Raw genomic sequence first — 17,061 nt, 5'->3', positions numbered from 1 at the left:
CTTGACCGAGGCGCACAGGCCTTATAAAAGCCATCCTATATTCAGGGGTAGAAAACGATACACTTTTCTGTCTAGGCAAATACCAAGGTAGCGGGAGCCAGTGGTCTCCCACTGTATTGGCAGCACAGGGAGTAAACCCAATCGAGTCTCACCCAGGAGTCCCAATTGGAATAGCTTAGATTTTGCCTTGTTAACACGCAGTAGTGCTAGCAATATGGGGACAGAGTACTCCGGTTGACGCAGGCAAATCAATGTGTCATCCACATATAAAGCGACACATGGGAGAAGTCACCAACAGTCACACCCCATCCCCACATCACCGAACACAGCCAGCAAGCCAATTGTTCCAAAGTCAGTGCGAATAGTAATGGGGATAAATGGCACATGTGCTCAGTCTTTCACCTGAGGCTGAATTGGGCTGACACAGCTCCGCCAACCCACACCCGGGCCACTGGGTTCCGATAAAGTACCTGAATCCATTTAATAAACCCTTCAGTGATGCCCAGTTTGTGTAAGTCATAGGAAGTTCTACCTAACGGAATAAAACACTTGCTCTGTGTCAAGCAGTAGAAGTGCACAAGGCTCCTCCTGCATCACTGGTACATGCAGTACTAGAGACAACCTACGAAGATTGCACAATGTGTTCCTACGAGGGATAAAGCCACATTGAGCCTCATGGACTAATTCTCAGAAATAGGTTAGTAGCCTAGTGGCCAGGAGCTTACTGAGTTTCTTTTCGTCCACGTTGATCATCAATAATGGGCGATAGGATAAGACCTCATTAGGGTACTTATCTAGCTTGGTCAGTAAGAGAATGATTGCCTCTCTCATTGAGTCTGGCTATCTCCCTCTTGAAAAGCCTCTTGATACACCGTTAGGAGGTGTTCAGCAAGAAAGGTGGCCAAAATATCTAATCTTGTTACATAAAATAGAGTTCAGGCAAAACTGTGACTCAATGGGTAATGTTTTAGCATTGCAGTTAATGATTCATCATGCACTTATTATTAGAAAGTGCAAGTTTAATGCCTGTTTCATCGATTATGTATAGTATGGACTTTGATGACAGTTTTTTACTAGGGAATTCAAGATTCCCTTGTGAAGCCAACAATTGTTTTGTAACCAGCAAATGGTGATGTTTCAAAGAAGAGCAGAAGAAAAAGACATCTCAAGCATGGTTGTGTTCTGTCTATTCTGCTCCTTAGCCTCCATACAGTAAAAGTGGGAGTGTTCTTGAAGAAAACACCTATTTCCGATAAAAGTAAATGATCATCCAATGTGTCTTGGGCAAACTGCTGATTACACCATCTCAATGTTTTCTGTGTTATATTGCTAAAACAGCATCATTTGCCTTTTAGTTAATTGCTCAAATTCGGCAGTTGTGGTATTTGGGTGAGTTTTGCTGCATTGGCAAACGGTAGCTGGGAGATCTACCCACTAATTGAAGGTCTGGTTACAACCATCTTGGAGTTAGGAAGGTGGAGCTATGAGCTATGAACTTAATCTTCACAGCTTGAAGCCGAAGCTTAATTCTCTTATTTACGCTTTTAGGCATTGAAATGTCCGCCTTCACTCTGCAGTAGAAGTGCACTTCTAGCTGTTGTTTACACTCATTAGTAGCATAGCTCTTGCTCAGTCACACTGCTTTTCCCTTAAAGCTGATGCGATGGTTTGAACATGCCAGAGCTTGGTACGAGACATATCTTCCAACTTCCACACTGTGCGTCTTGAGTACATCAGCGATTAGATGTCAATCTGTATCAGCAGCACCTCGACATAATGCGCCATTTTTAGTAGATATGTTTCCTTTGAAAAACCGCACCAGGCTGAACCTTGAAAGGCATTCTGTGGACTTCAGAGACCATATGGTAGGGGCTCTTGCTTCATGGCCCAATTACATTAAGGATGCTATTGCCTTTTTGACCTGGGACGTATATGGTTTTCTGTCACTTCTATGGGGCATTTCAAAGAAGTGGATACGAGGTGGCTGAATGCGTTAGCACACTCTGAAAAATTGACTTACTTGAATGACGCCAAATGCCTTCAGAGCTCCAACACTGCTTTTATCTTGTCTCCATACTTGTACAATGGCATTATTAAGATAAGGAGAAGCACTATATTACGTTAATGGTTGTTGCCATTACATATTTATGAGGTCAGAGCAATCTTACCATGTTATGTTCCCAGTGCAGACTATGCAATCAATCTAAAGAATAATTGGTCCATCTCTTCTGCATATGTCAATTGCTTAAACAGAGCAGGAAAAGTACTTCTCAAAATCGTTGTTGAATAGATACAATACTATTTCAGTGTGTAGTCTTTGGGGGTTGGTAGCAGGGCTTGCCCATCAGTCAACCCCCACTGGGCACACCCACCAGCCACCTGCAGCAGGGGTTGGCCGCAGGGTCTGTCTTTCATGCCCTGTTCCAAAACCATACAGGGGGGCAGCTCTTGCCACACATGGCATTTGGGTGGCCAAGCAGAGTCTGGTCTCCCTTTTCCATTTTTTTTTTTTTGGGGGTTTGCAGACCCTAGTTTGGGTACACAAACCCACACAGGTGTGTGGGCTATATATGGTGCTCCCAAGGGTCTACAGAGGCAATACATTTTGCTTCTATCGTATAATTGTAACAAGGGAGATTATTTCACCACTCCCACCATTTGTAAGAGCCCACCTTGGAGAACGTCAATAGCTATTCTTCTGACCATTTGTCTTTCAATGTCAACGCATTTTGGTGCCTATCCTGAGGTGGCTTGCACCATGTTTCATGTAAAGCATCCCAAATGCACATAGGTAATGTGTGTTTAGTTGAGATAGGTTTTCTAAGCTACAGCTTATGCAGGAAGCATAAACTAAACAAAGACAGTGGATGCTGTTTTTAGGACTACTACTACACAAGTCATGACATAGACTTTATTTCGGCTATTGCCATAAAAGCAAATAAAGCAACATAAAAAAAACAATAATCATTAAAGCATTAAAATTAATAGAACATAGCAGACAAGGAATTAAGATAGCACAAAAGCATATTGCCTAGCAGCACATAAAAGCAGTATGTAAAAGAAGCACCACACAAATAAAGCAGCAGACCTCCAAGACATAATTGCATACAGGGGCATAAGCCGGTAGTCCATTTAAAAAAAGCACAACATAAAATTTGTGAAATCTTAAACAGTAGAATACAACATTGACTCACGTGGGCCTTAGTAACTATGCACTAAGAATAGGACAGGCAAGCACTTTCTGCCTGTGCCTCCACATATTTGTGACAAAGAGGGAGACAGCAAGTACTATTGGTTTGGGAGTATCTTCTTTCAATAGCCTAGTACCAATGGTATAATTCCCAATACCCAAATTGCAGCATACCGTCAAAATCCTCCTCTGTACACTATATTGCAGGCAAAATACAGGACATGGTCTACCGTTTCCCTAGCCCCAGGGCAGAAAGGACAGCTCAAATCTTGTTTGGCATCAACAAGGGGACGTTGCCATTTAACTGTAAAAGATCAGAGTGGCAAGGTCCCCACGCAGAACTTAAAACAGAGGGATCTGGTGACCTGGAGCTCAATTACACCCATAAATTCTTCCAGGTGACAGTTATCTTAATATTCCAGGAAACTCAAGGATAAAGTACCTACCCCCTCAGATATGTGCAATTTACTATCTACATGCCTCCAATATAGCTCCTTGAGCATGGACTTGGAAACCCCATGTGACATTCCAGGATGTGCCCCCATATCCCCACATCCAGTTTCTTCAAGGCAGTGCCTATCAACCACAACCATGGAATCTTGATGACCCTGTGAAGTTTTAGGATCTCTTCCAATCCCACCCGAAAGGGTAATAATTTGGGTGAGGACAAAATCCTCCTCCAGTACAATATGGGTCTAAGTCTGACTCTGGAGACCAGAGGGCAAATGCCAAGATCTAATCTAAGTAGCACTAGTTGGGTCCTAAAAGGGAGGTTAATAAGGAGTCAAAGGAAACAGTTTTCCACTACTTCGAAGTCATTGTTATTATAATGCCCCCATAGTTCCCCACCATACAGGACCCTCTCTTTAGCCTGCAGATTATAGATTTGCAATGCAGGAGTTATCAGGTGGAAGCTAGATCTCTTCAGAGCTCTCAAAATACCATCAAAACAGTGTCTGTGATGTCCATCCAAAATGCTCATTAAGGGTAAGCCCAAGGTACTCAAAGGTACAAATCTGAGTTAGATCTTGCTGTTTGACGGAGGTTTGAAATCATGTATTTGGTTTTTCTGGGGTTGATCTCCAAACCTCTCTGCCTGCAGAAAGCATCAAACTGGTTCAGCAAGTATTAAATGCCCAATTGCGATTTTGAGACCAGCAAGGAGTCATCTGCAAAAATGAGCGCTGGGACCTTCCTATTAGCTAGATGCGGGGTATCATGGTTACACAGTTCTAGGGTAGCTACCAGGTCTTTAATATATAGAAGAAACAGGATAGGGGCCAAGACAAATCCCTGCCTCACTCCCCAGGACACTGGAATGGGGCTCATCAACTCCTCCGCAGACTCATATCTGACCTGCACGTAATTACATGTCTGACGCCTCCTAAACACATCAATCAAATATTTTGGGCCCCCCATATTCGCAAAAACTGCCCACTGCTTCTCCCTCTGAACTTAATCAAAGGCTGACCATCGGTCAACAATAATAACATACAGGAGCCCACCCCCCAACGTGACATACTTCCTATAATAAGTTGCATTTGGAGCACTTGATCAATAGTGCTTGTCCCAATTCTAAATCCCGCCTGACGAGGGGTCACCACTCACACAGCCTCGGTCCAGGTTTGGAGTGTACTCAGCAGGATATGACTAAAAGCAAGCTGTCAATGAGGCTAAGTTGACAATAGTTAGACAGGACTAACCTAGGGCCCTTCTTATAGACTGGGACAATTTCTGCCTCGCCCAAGTCCGTGGCATGGCCGCCCAATTGAAGGTGTTATTAAAGAGGAGGGCAAGGTAAGGGCACCAAATCTCCTTTTGAGCTTTAAACAAATCCCCAGGCACCTTGTCAAGCCCCAGCACTTTCCCATGTGTAATCCTGTCAAGTGCAGCAAGAACTTTCCTCTCAGTGATAGGGCTAAAAGCACAATCTGGTTGGGAGGGAGGAGCTACTACAGGCAGGGCACCAAGGCTCAAACACTTTTACCCACTCTCCAGGGAGACCTAAGCCTCCAACGAGCATATCCGAGGCTGCACCCTCAGGCTCCCTGTTAGAGGTTCTCAATATAGGGTCAGCAATTGACAATAAGGCTAGATCACTTGTCCCCACAAAAGCATTTGCATTGGGGGTTCGTTTTAGGAAACAGACAATTCTGAAATGTTTGAGTGAATCGTACTTTGGGTAATAGTTTTTCTAGATAAAGGCAGAGATGTGTATGTAGGTGAAACCCTAACATCTGTGCAAGTTGGAAGACCATCAGAAAAATATATGAGCCATTTGCATTATATTTATTGATGTTTTTACAGTGAAGGATTCAAATTAGGAATACAGCATACTCTTTTTTATGTGCAACATATTGCAGTTGGACTAGTTGTGGGTGGCACATACAGCCATTCTTATCTTATAGATATTTCACATCTGGCAAGGATGCCAGAAAGTTGATACCACAGAGAATCTCAATGACTCATGTCAAGTGTTTCTATTCAAACACCACCCCTTCCTCTCATATATTTCTTTTTCTACTGGTATATAAAGACTCTGTGGTCTGTGTACATGTGTGCCATAACTCCTCCAGCTTGCACTTGCTGTTTGACTACTTGCTCCTGCTTCAGCTCTGCTCCAGTACTGCCAGATCCAGGGCTGGTGTTTGCTAAATCTGAACCTTCATTCTTACAGGAACTGTACTACAATTGATATCCAACAGGTTTTTCAGGCCTTGTAGCTTTTCTCCCCTGGTAGTGCCAGGCACCACTTTCCAGAGGACATTTTCTCTTTAACGTGCTACCCCTAGGACAACAGGTTTGTTTTCCTCTGTGCCTCTAAGGTAAAGATAAAGAACCAACTACTAAGTCTGACCCTTGACAATTATAAGGGAAAGCATTCTCAGGACAAAAGTGACTCCATGGACCCCCATGGAAACCCATGGACTCCATCATGACACTGTCCATAGTTGCTTCAAATATCTGAAATGCTCATTCCCTTCTGACAACTCAACTACATTTGTCAAAGGTTAGGGTCCCGAAGAGTGGACATTCATGGTGTCACTGTTTATACATTCTCAAGACTGTCCGCACCCCAGGCTTATCCTCCTGGAACTCTATACTACTACACCTGTGCAATGAAATCCACATCAGAACTTTTTGCAAAGAACAGAAGTCCTACTTCCTCAGACATGCATTTGCGTCTAAATCCTTTTCTTCTTGTGCATCCTGTGCTAGTGTGCTCCTCAGTGTCCTTTGCTGGTATGAGGGTTTTATTAAAATGTATTAAAAACAATGAAAGTATTTCCAGAGTAGATGTTTGTGTTGCCTTGTGTTGTTTCTGATAGCAGACTTGAGTTATACAGTGGGATCAGACTGGGCTCACAGGTGAGTGTTGACAGTGCTCCACCTCTAATGTCAATGTGGGCTATGTCTTGCCAGGAAAAGCGATGTAAAAAATGCAACAACCGGCCAGTACCAGTGGAAAGAGAAGCCACCCGCACGCAATCATGTGATAATACGTACTTATCTAAGAATTTATAGCAATCCTGCCAAAGTGCTATCTCTTCTACATCTTCTTCTCCTGTGAGCAACCTCACTGACCTGGTCAGTGAACTGCTCTGCTACTGCATAGCTCCACCGGCAAGTGAAGCCCTTCTGTCCCTGAACTCTGACCTCTGTCAGAAGTTCAAGGCCCTCCTTCACCCACAGGCATCTGCCTGCGCCTCATCCCTGGTGTCTAGTGGGAGAGCTCTGCTCCTCTGCTAGGCTGCTCTCTGCCTCTTTTGTCCTCATTTTTATTCGTTTGTGTGTTGTTCTTTCATACCTTTCGATCCTGCCGCTGGTGTGCCCAAGATTTGCCTAAGGCAAGCCCATCTGCGCCTGTCTGCGACCCGATGCGACCAGCGCCAGGACCCCTGGTCCTGCCATCCGCCGCTTATACACATCAGCAGCACTCAAACCAGGATGCAACAACAACTGCAAGCGAGCATCCCCAGCTAACACCCATGGTCCCTTCAGCTGCCTCTGCTAACGTCAAACTTACACCACCACCAAGACGTTGGGCCCAGCACAACCCACCTGCAACAATACTCCGACCCCGAAAACTCGGAAGTGCATTCTCCTCAATGTCCGCTCCCTCCATAAACACGCTACCGAAATGTGGGACCTCCTTGACAGCACCACCCCGGACATCGCGTTCCTCACTGATACCTGGACCAATACCACCTCAGGCCCGGACATCACCATCGCCATCCCCCAGGGATACAAGGTGTACCGGAATGACCGTCCCAGCCGACCGGGGGGGGCAACACTAAAAAAACTCTAAAGAATCTACAAAACTGATGGAACATTCCTATTTCAAGCTACACATCAGCCCAACATCCACCATCAGGGGAACCCTCATCTACCGCCCCCCCTCCTCGGACCACATACACCCTTCGCCAACTCCATCACAGACTGCATCTCCGCACAAGCCATCACAGCCACCAACTACACCCTGGTGGCAGACCTCAACTTCCACCTCAAGAATCTACAAGATCCCAACACCGCATCTCTCCTAGACAACCTCCACAACATAGGATTTCGACAGATCGTAATGGAGCCAACACACTCAGCAGGACACACCATCAATCCCATCTTCACTACAGGAACCTCAGCTACCTTCAGTCACACCACGGAGCTCCCACGGACAGACCACCGATGCATCCATTTCACCTTTAACACACCCATCGTCATCAGACCCCAACACCAACCATCACATAGAAACTAGACAAGAATAACCGTCGATCAGCTCACCACCGCTCCACCATCGCACAAAATGACGACCCAAACACCGCAGCACGCACCTTCCACAAATGGATTGCGGACTGCGCCAACACCATAGCCCTCCTCAAAAAGAACAGCACCCATGCAAAGAAAGCCAGCTGGTTCACCCCCGAACTCAGAAAATCTAGACTCACTTGTCACCGCCTCGAGAAAATCTGGAGAAACACCAAATCCACAGAAGCCCATAGCAACTTCAGAGCCGCCACCACCGCACACCACCAACTCATCATAAACACCAGAAAAAAGCTATACAAGACACCATCGCCCCAAGCTCTGCCTCACCATCAATCGCTCACTGGCTGCCGCCACCTTCCCCAACGACCGGAAACACGCTGAGATCAAACCACTCCTCAAGAAACCCTCGGCACACCCCACTGACCTCAAAAACTTCAGGGCTCATCTCCCTACTTCCATTTCCTGTGAAAGTCATCGAAAAAGCAGTCAACAGCCAACTCGCCACATTTATAGAAGACCACAACATTCTTGACATCTCCGAATCCGGATTCAGGAAAAATGATAGCACCAAAACAGCCCTCCTGGCCGCAGCAGACAATATTTGCTCCAAGCTAAACAAGGGAGAGACAGCAGCATTCATCCTACTAGACCTCTCGCCGGCTTTCAACACAGTCTCCCACCACACCCTGATAAGAAGACTCCACAAAGCCGGCATCAGAGACAAGGCCCTCAACTGGATCCAATCCCTCAACGAGTGAGACTCGCCCCCTTCTTCGCAGACCCCACACCCACCACCTTCAGAGTGCCCCAGGGATCCTCCCTCAGACCCAAGTTGTTTAACGTCTACATGGCCCCACTAGCCACCTTCGTCAGAAGCTACGGAATAACCATGATCTCCTACGCCGACGACACCCAACTCATCCTCTCCCTCTGCAATGAACACAACAAAGCCAGACACAACTTCCACAAAGGCATGGAAGCAGTCGCCAACTGGATGAGAAACAGCTGCCTTCAACTCAACGCAAACAAGTCAGAAGTACTCATCATGGGCCCTCAACCCAACACGTGGAACGACTCCTGGCGGCCACCAACCCTCGAAAACCCACCCACCCCCTCCATCCAAGCCCACAACCTCGGAATCATCCTGGACTACAACCTCAGCATGAAGTCACCTCCACCTGCTTCGGCACCCTCCGCCTCCTATTCAAGTCCTTCAAGTGGCTCCCCCTCGAACATAGAAAGACCGTCACACATGCCCTCATCACCAGCAGACTGGACTATGGCAACGCACTCTACGCCGGAATCAACAGGAAACTCACCTGCAAACTACAAAACACCCAGAACGCTGCCGCCAGACTGGTCCTCAACCTACCTCAACACTGCTACATCTCGCAACACCTGAGTACACTGCACTGGCTTCCCATAGAGAAAAGAATCGCTTTCAAGATCCTCACCCACCCACACAAAGTCCTCCACCAGCCTACCTGAACCAGCGATTCAACTTCCACATACCCCACAGGGCCCTACGCTCAGCCCAGCTCTCTCTAACAGAAGAACCTCACATCAGGGAAACCAGAACAGGAGGATGCTCCTTCTCCTACCTGGCAGCCACCGCCTGGAACACCCTTCCTCTCCACATCTGACAAACCACCTCCCTCCTCCGCTTCATGAAGGAACTGAAGACAAGTCTTTTTTTTTTTAAACACCTCACCGGTATATGCTACACTCTCTCCCATCTCCGAGCACCTTGAGACCCTAACGGGTGAGTAGTTGTGCTTTGCAAGCACTGATTGATTGATTGAAAGTCTCAGAGTTGTTAATCCTTTTCGTCCGCCGCCAGAATACTTAAAGTCACATTCTCTGCCCTCCCTTTTAACAGGTACTTCCATTTAATTCTTCTTCTTTTATGAATTTCTTGAACTGGAATTTTAACTGTATTTGAATTGTATTAGCGTAATGTACTGTACCCTAGTTCTTCTTAAGACAATCCACTTACTCAACCAAATGAGTGGTGAGTTGCTTTTAAATTACCCTGAAACCAACCAAGGATATCAAATGTTTTTTAGGGCTCTACATTTGATGTTATGGGACTTTTAAGGCCTTTCCAGGTCTAATGTCATTTTCAAAGAGCAAACCTGTTCACATTTGGGATTCAGTGGTGAGAGATAGTAAAAATAATACTACTCCCTGATCAGTAAACCGTAGCCAATGAATTTTGTTTTTCAGACTGGGCCAAGATGGCCAATGTAAGGTCCATCGAAGGACCTTGAAAAGGTTGCAGCGTCATGCAGAAGCCTTCGAGTGAGAAGAATCAATGCCTGCTGTTGTCTTGAATTTGGAATGTTTTCAGTTTAGAGAAGTGGCACTGGGGTAGGTTCTTTAATATCACAACACTACTCACCCGTTTTTGTCCAATTCCACTTACAGCAAATTCGCAGATACAATCACACATCCTTGGAAATCACCAAATTGCTCTTGGGCATGAGCCGCAAGTCTTCCACTGTACCTTCCAACATTGTTGTTTGCTTTTTTTACGTGCTAGATACAGCTTGGATTTAGGCCCAGTGATTCCGGCCGCAAGCTCTTCTACTTGAGCATCCATGGTGGCAAGCTCAGTGTCTGAACTATAAGGCATTTTAAGCAGCAATCTGCTTCTTATGTCTGTAGTGAACTGGAACATGGTTCAAGAAACAGAATAAACTACAGGTCAGCAATTTGTTCTCTTTCCTTTCACTGGCCTTACCTTCCATCAAAGAATTAGACCCAACGCATCTATATTCAACAAAGCACATCGTCCAGAGAAGGCCTCTTGACACATTCTGCTGCCTTCAGTCATCATCCTATATTAAAATCTTATTGCCAGTCTGAACTTTTCTCGTTAAGTCCGCTAAAATGGCTTCTTGATCGCCAAATTACCTGCCCATTGCTTTTGCTTGGTGGTGTTCCACTGACAAGTTCTTTCCTTTCTGTAACTCACAAGGGTAGTCCTCCTTCCAGCCAGCAAGGTATAAGCTGCATGTCTTAAACCCAAGGCCATTCTTCTTTGCAGATACCCAGTTCAGAGTGGCAACAAATTTATTTCCCTTGCTTTAGAAGTCCTGCCACACTTTCCAGTAATCACTCCCCTGATTCAGTGCCAGTGCTTACCGCCATTAAAGCCACTTGAAAAAAAGGTTGCCATCTTGCAGGTCGTGTACCTGATCTGCAGGAGAATGTAAAAGACACTGCTCTCCTCCTGCTCCCCAGCATTTAGATTTAGGATCCAAGATTTTTTGCCCCCTTTCCCAGCGAATAATACCGGCCATCTGCTCGTGTTTTAAGATTCTGCAACGGCCCAGACAGGATTCTTAAGTAAAACTTAATATGAAGTCCTCTGTATTTATTTCTAACATGGCATTTCTGTCTTTGTTTACTTTCATTTTAAGTCAGGAGTCACTAGGGCAGCTGTTTTCTTCTAATATTTACTGTTTAGTGTAAGTACTCATAAGGGGAAAAAGTACTGGCTTTGGGTGATTTTTCTAATTTTATTTGGGTAGGGACATTAAAATATTGGTCATGGCAACCCTAAGGCAAGACCACAGGGGAGGGAGGTTTAAAACACAGTGAGACACAAACACTAGTCTTTACCCTCCAAAGCCAATATGAGAAATCATCTACATTTCCCACCAGGAAAGTAACAAAACAAGCATTGGCAAAGCCATTAGGTCTGGCCTATGCAAGACCTATTGGCTCTGTCAATGTGTTTTAGCCATGTTGTTCAACAGCATGGCTGCAGAGCCGCATGGCTAAAAGTTAGTGACATAGAGGAGAATGGAGTGGAGTGCCGAAGAGTGGCATGAGGAAGAATGAAGTAGAGTGTTGTAGAGTGGAGGTACAGAGTGTGTCATGTGTTGAAGTGGCAAGGTGTGGAGTTGTGTAGAGTGGCACAGAGTAGAGTGGCGTGGATTGGTCTAGAGTACATTGGCATGGTGCAGAGTATAGCAGCGTACAGTGCAGTGGCATTAATTGCAGTGGCATTGAATTTAGTGGTGTACAATGCAGCATCATAAAATGCAGTAATGTAGATTAGAGTGGTGCATAGTAGAGTGATGAAGAGTGGAGTGGTGCATCGTAGAGTGCAATGGCATAGAGTAGACTGTTTCAGAATAGAGTGTAGGTGCCTAGAGTAGAGTAATGCAGGGTAGAGTGCAGTTGCATACAGTGCAGTGGTGGAGAGTAGATTAGAGTGGCGTACACTGGATTGGCATAGAGTGCAGGCACAGAGAGTTGAGTCTTATATAGTAAAGTTCATTGGCGTAGAGTGTTTTGGCATAGAGTGCAGTGTTGCCGATAGGCATACAGTACAACAGCCTAAAGTGAAGTTGTGTAGAGTAGATTGGTGTGGCCTAGACTAGAGTGGTGTAGAGTACAGTGGCGAAGAGTGCAGTGGTGTAGAGTAGAGTGTCAAAAAGGTCATTGGCATAGAGTACAGTGGTACAGGGTAGAATAGGGAGGTGTAGCATGAAGTGGCATAGAGTGCAGTGGAGTGGTGCAGAGTGCAGTGGTGTGGGGTGGTATAAAGTGGAGTGATACAGAGAGTGTGCAGTGGTATGGAGTGGTGCACAGTAGAGTGGAGTAGAATGGAGTATTCATGGTATTGTAGGGCACTATTACAGACAACACATTTTCAATTGAAATGATCATTACATTTGCACAGCTATACAGCTTTACTAATAAAACTATGCAGTGCACAGAAAACAATGTGTGGGATTGCATCACCTAGTTTAATGATTCGTTTTGATCATATTCAAGTATTTGTTTCCAACACACTTCAGAAATAACAAAATTGTGCATTCATATTTCTGATATATTCTGAAATACTTACACAGCTCATTTAAATGTTGTGTGCTAGAAACAAAACTCTTTCCTACCCCCAGTATCCAGAAAGATGGTCACATAAACCCTCTCACTTTGAAGTCAGAGAAAGAAAAGTAAACAAGTGCCCTTGGAAGACAGTGCCTGACATTTGACTATGGTCTTTGAATGCACAGCAAACATGACAAGAAAAGAGCAAGATTTAAAGGCCTGTTAATAGAATGCTACTTTGTAGAAGAATACAGAAAACATGGTTTAGGCAACGAGAGGAACAAACTAAACCTGGAGAGCCTAAAGCAACTAAAGCCGGCAATGGGCAATGGAAAGCCAGAAAGTGTGAATTACCAACCACAAAGCCAATGGTAATCAAAGAGCAGAATGCATTCCCAGGTCAACTTTCTGAAAGTCCCCAAGATGGCTTTAGCAAACAGCTCAGCTGTCTGGTAGGCTACGACCTACAAAGGAGCACTGCAGTGAATCTCCATTACTAGGTCCAGTTTGGTTTGCCTACCAGTAATGATGTTTTGAATGAAGGATTCTCTGTGAACTTTTTCAAAAAATGATTAATGGCTGATGTACAGCTTGTCTAGGGTATTTGGGCTAAGTAAAAGTAATGACATCTAGTTTTGAAGAATTCCTTCTGATTCTTCAGAAACCATGACTAGTAAGAGTTTGCTGTAAAAACTAATGTACTTGTCTTGCTGGGCGAGTTCAAGATCAAACACCTTTAGGCCACTGCTGAGGTGAAGCTGCCAAAAGCACAGAAGAAAATAAATATATTTTTAATGCAATTTTGGCTTTTGCTTCTTGATATAATCTCAAATGTGTAATTTATGCTAGTGAATAGGGGCAGAGCTGCCTGCAGATGTGAAATTGTGGAGCTCCACATCTGCAGCATTGGAAAAGCACTATCCTAACTTAGTCCTATGCATCTTGGGGGTGAGCCAAGTGTGAAGAGTCTGTGAGGGACTGTGAATGATCAATGGTACATTAAAATGTGTTCTTTCTGGCAACTCGTACAAATTAAGCAATAACCGAGACACAAATGATGATAGGTTACTAAACAGTTCAAGATCATGTTATTGTCCAAGCCGTAGAGCAGACCACACAGAGAGAAGAGACTCTCTATGAACCACTAAAAATGTCAGCTGTCAGACTGTGAAATGCTGATGAAAGGGACTTGTGTTAGGTGGGGCTACCCTATCTGGAGGCCGGTATACGCTGCCAGCTGAGGTCTTTACCCTGGTGGCGCCTCAATGCTGATTCAAGCTATGGCAAGGGCCAAGCAAGTGATATTTTGCCCTGAAAGAGAAATGTGAAGCCAACAGTTTGAGTTAAAACAGTGGAAACTGAAAGCAAAACAAACAGCCCTGGGGCCACAAGGTCTTTCATAACAAGCCTGAGGGCAGCAAGGAGTAGCCGTAACCTGAAGGAGCTCGAACACAGGGTAGACTGAAGTCCATAAGAACTCTGTAGAGGTGGGTACCAACCAATGAGATACAAATAATACCTGCCATTGATAGCTGCCAAAGATGCCACAAGTGTGGGGTGGCCCACATAATGATAGTCAGGTCCCATAGACTTACTGAAGGGTTGAGTAATCTCCTAGGAATAACATGAAACCACTTAAGGAGGAAAGGTGCCCTGGTAATGAATTATCCATAGGCAGTAGCCTAGATGCAACATAGAGCACAGAAGACCTACATCCCTACCTTTCTACAGACAGGCCACTGGCCAAAAGATCAGGAATTCAAATACCGAACTGAGAGAGCAACCACAGTCTGTTCATGGTCTAGTAAGCTAGAGATAGCAACTCCTCACAAAAATAGGTAAAAGTAGGACACCTTTGTTACCACATGGAATACAGCCGTAACAATTTTAAGCACAAGAATGGTACATATGAAAAGCAGGTGGAAAAAAGAAATCACCATAAAAGACCTACAAAACAACACCAGTGGACAAAGCAGAAAACATGGCAGAGGAAGACATGTCACAAACAGACATGCACCGTGTAGATGAGAAGAATGAGCCACCAAAGGCTTTGTGAAGTAACACGCCACTCCAGAAAGCTAAGTCAACTGTTAATTCACAAGAGTCCTCCAAACCTTACAACTGCCATGAACATGGCTGCCTTCTCACGATGCCAACAGTCTAAGGTGAGCTTTAAGCGAGTGTTCTAATTTAGAATCAAGGCATAAACAAAGGGAGGAGATAAGGGGGAGAAATAGGGTATGAAAAGGGAATGTACCATCTGGATTAAATTACAATACATTATGTAGGAATTCTTTCATGCCATCAAAAGTGAAATTAGTGTGATTACAGATAAGCTGAATCAAAGCTTGTAGGAGCTGAAAAGGACATCATTGACCTAGGAAACAACATACACTTCTTGGAAGCGACATAAAATGAGAGAACACTAGACAAACAGCATAGCGCCCTATTCCTATTATTGGAGCCTGTGATGTTGAATATAAAAGCAGGAAGAAATGGAAAACTGTTCATGGTGAAACAATGTGCAGATTAAGGGAGTGCATCAAGATGTACAGAATGAGGAAATTAGGCTATTTGCAAAGAACATCTTTGGCACCCCAAAAAGATTGGAGGAAATGACCTGCAGCATCGAAATAGTACAGGTGTCTCTCAGACTGGTTCAGAAAAATCAACTGTTTCTAAACTCTTGGTATGTCTTTATCAATTCCAGGACAAATGGCAGATTAGGCAACATGTCCACTGTAATAACTCATTTTTCTACAATGGTGTTGGCATGCAGGTCTTCCAGCGCCTGTTCCTCCTGTCACAGGAAAAAAAAAAAGAGGCCTTCCACACAGTGACCAAATACGTTAATGCGCTGTAAGTGAATTATAGATAGAGCCATTCCTTGTACACCACCTCGAAATGGACGGAGTACAATTCTACAAAGACTCTCCCTGACGCCAGTGAAATCCTAGATATTAAGACAGAGATGTAGAGACCCACTGGGCTAGACTAGACTAAATTGGTAGCAAGCCTACATGGCAAAGACATGAATGAGAGTGGCATAGCAAGACATTCAAAGAAAGAGGATTATCTGATGGACAAATGGAAAGTCATGGTGCAGCTACAGCAGGCCAGCACACTTGGAACACAATTCGCCACTGGGCTCAGATGAGGAGAAATGTCGTAACTTCGAAACTGTGTGACCAGACAGTGATCTGACTGCTCGTCCCTTGGCGGGATCATGCACAGGCTCTCACCAGCGGATTGGGTCAGAAGGAATGACAACTAGACCCGTGGGACTTTGCTGAATCTCACTGCAGTAGGACATGTGTGGAAAAACATTGAACTCCGACTGGAGTAGCAAAACAATGACCTCCAACACTGGTGGGGCTGACCTAACTATTTTAAAATTTTGATTACTATTGGATTTTAGTCCCTATTTCCTTCCATGTTCGCATTCTCTGTATATACTTGTTCACTAAGTTAAGGGAATTAAAGGAGCAGTCTGACTTGATGAACTTGGGATTGTTAAGGAATATTTTTGAAAGGGTGACATTTTGGGGAAAATGTTGGGGACGGGGCAAGATAGTAATACGCATCTGGAATATAGGTGGTCATTGATGAGACGATCGTGACCAGTTCTTATTTTCTAAAAGAATTAGTGCTGGGGGCCAAGGTTATGCTCAGAAGCTCACAGATTGTGCTAATTAAGATTGAAGTGCCAAATAGAAAGGCTGTGTAGTCTTGATTCCACCTCTTGCCTCTTTAATCTCCCACCAGTCACTCACTGCCTCTTTATCTCTGTTATCTCCAGGAGACACACCTTTTGGGTGTTGATCAGCAATGCTTAAGAAATATCAGTGCAATTCTTCTTATTAGCCTCCAAAAATATAGCAGGAGTGACTATTCTTTGTCTCCTAAACCCAGGGATTGTAGTGGAGGATCATAATAGGGGCAAGGAAGGGCAACGGACAGCAATCTTAGGTATGAAGCTGGTTTACTGGAACACCCTCTATACAAATAAAACTCACCTGAAGGCTGCAGACCATTCAGAACTTGGTGGCCAAAATCACTCTCAACCTCCCATTCTGCATTCACACCACACCTGAAGGAGCTCCACCAGCTCGCTTACACAAACAAGCACAATTCAAAATCCTCACCCACTCTTTCAAGGTGCTACATAATACTGGCCAAGCATACCTCAAGTATCACATCTGCTTTCACAAGCCTTCCAGACAACTTCACTCATCTGGACTACTACTTGCACATATCCTACA

This window comes from Pleurodeles waltl, chromosome 6, assembly GCF_031143425.1.
Source record: "Pleurodeles waltl isolate 20211129_DDA chromosome 6, aPleWal1.hap1.20221129, whole genome shotgun sequence".
In the NCBI taxonomy this organism is placed as follows: Eukaryota; Metazoa; Chordata; class Amphibia; order Caudata; family Salamandridae; genus Pleurodeles; species Pleurodeles waltl.
Note: the sequence above shows the minus strand (reverse complement) of the source record.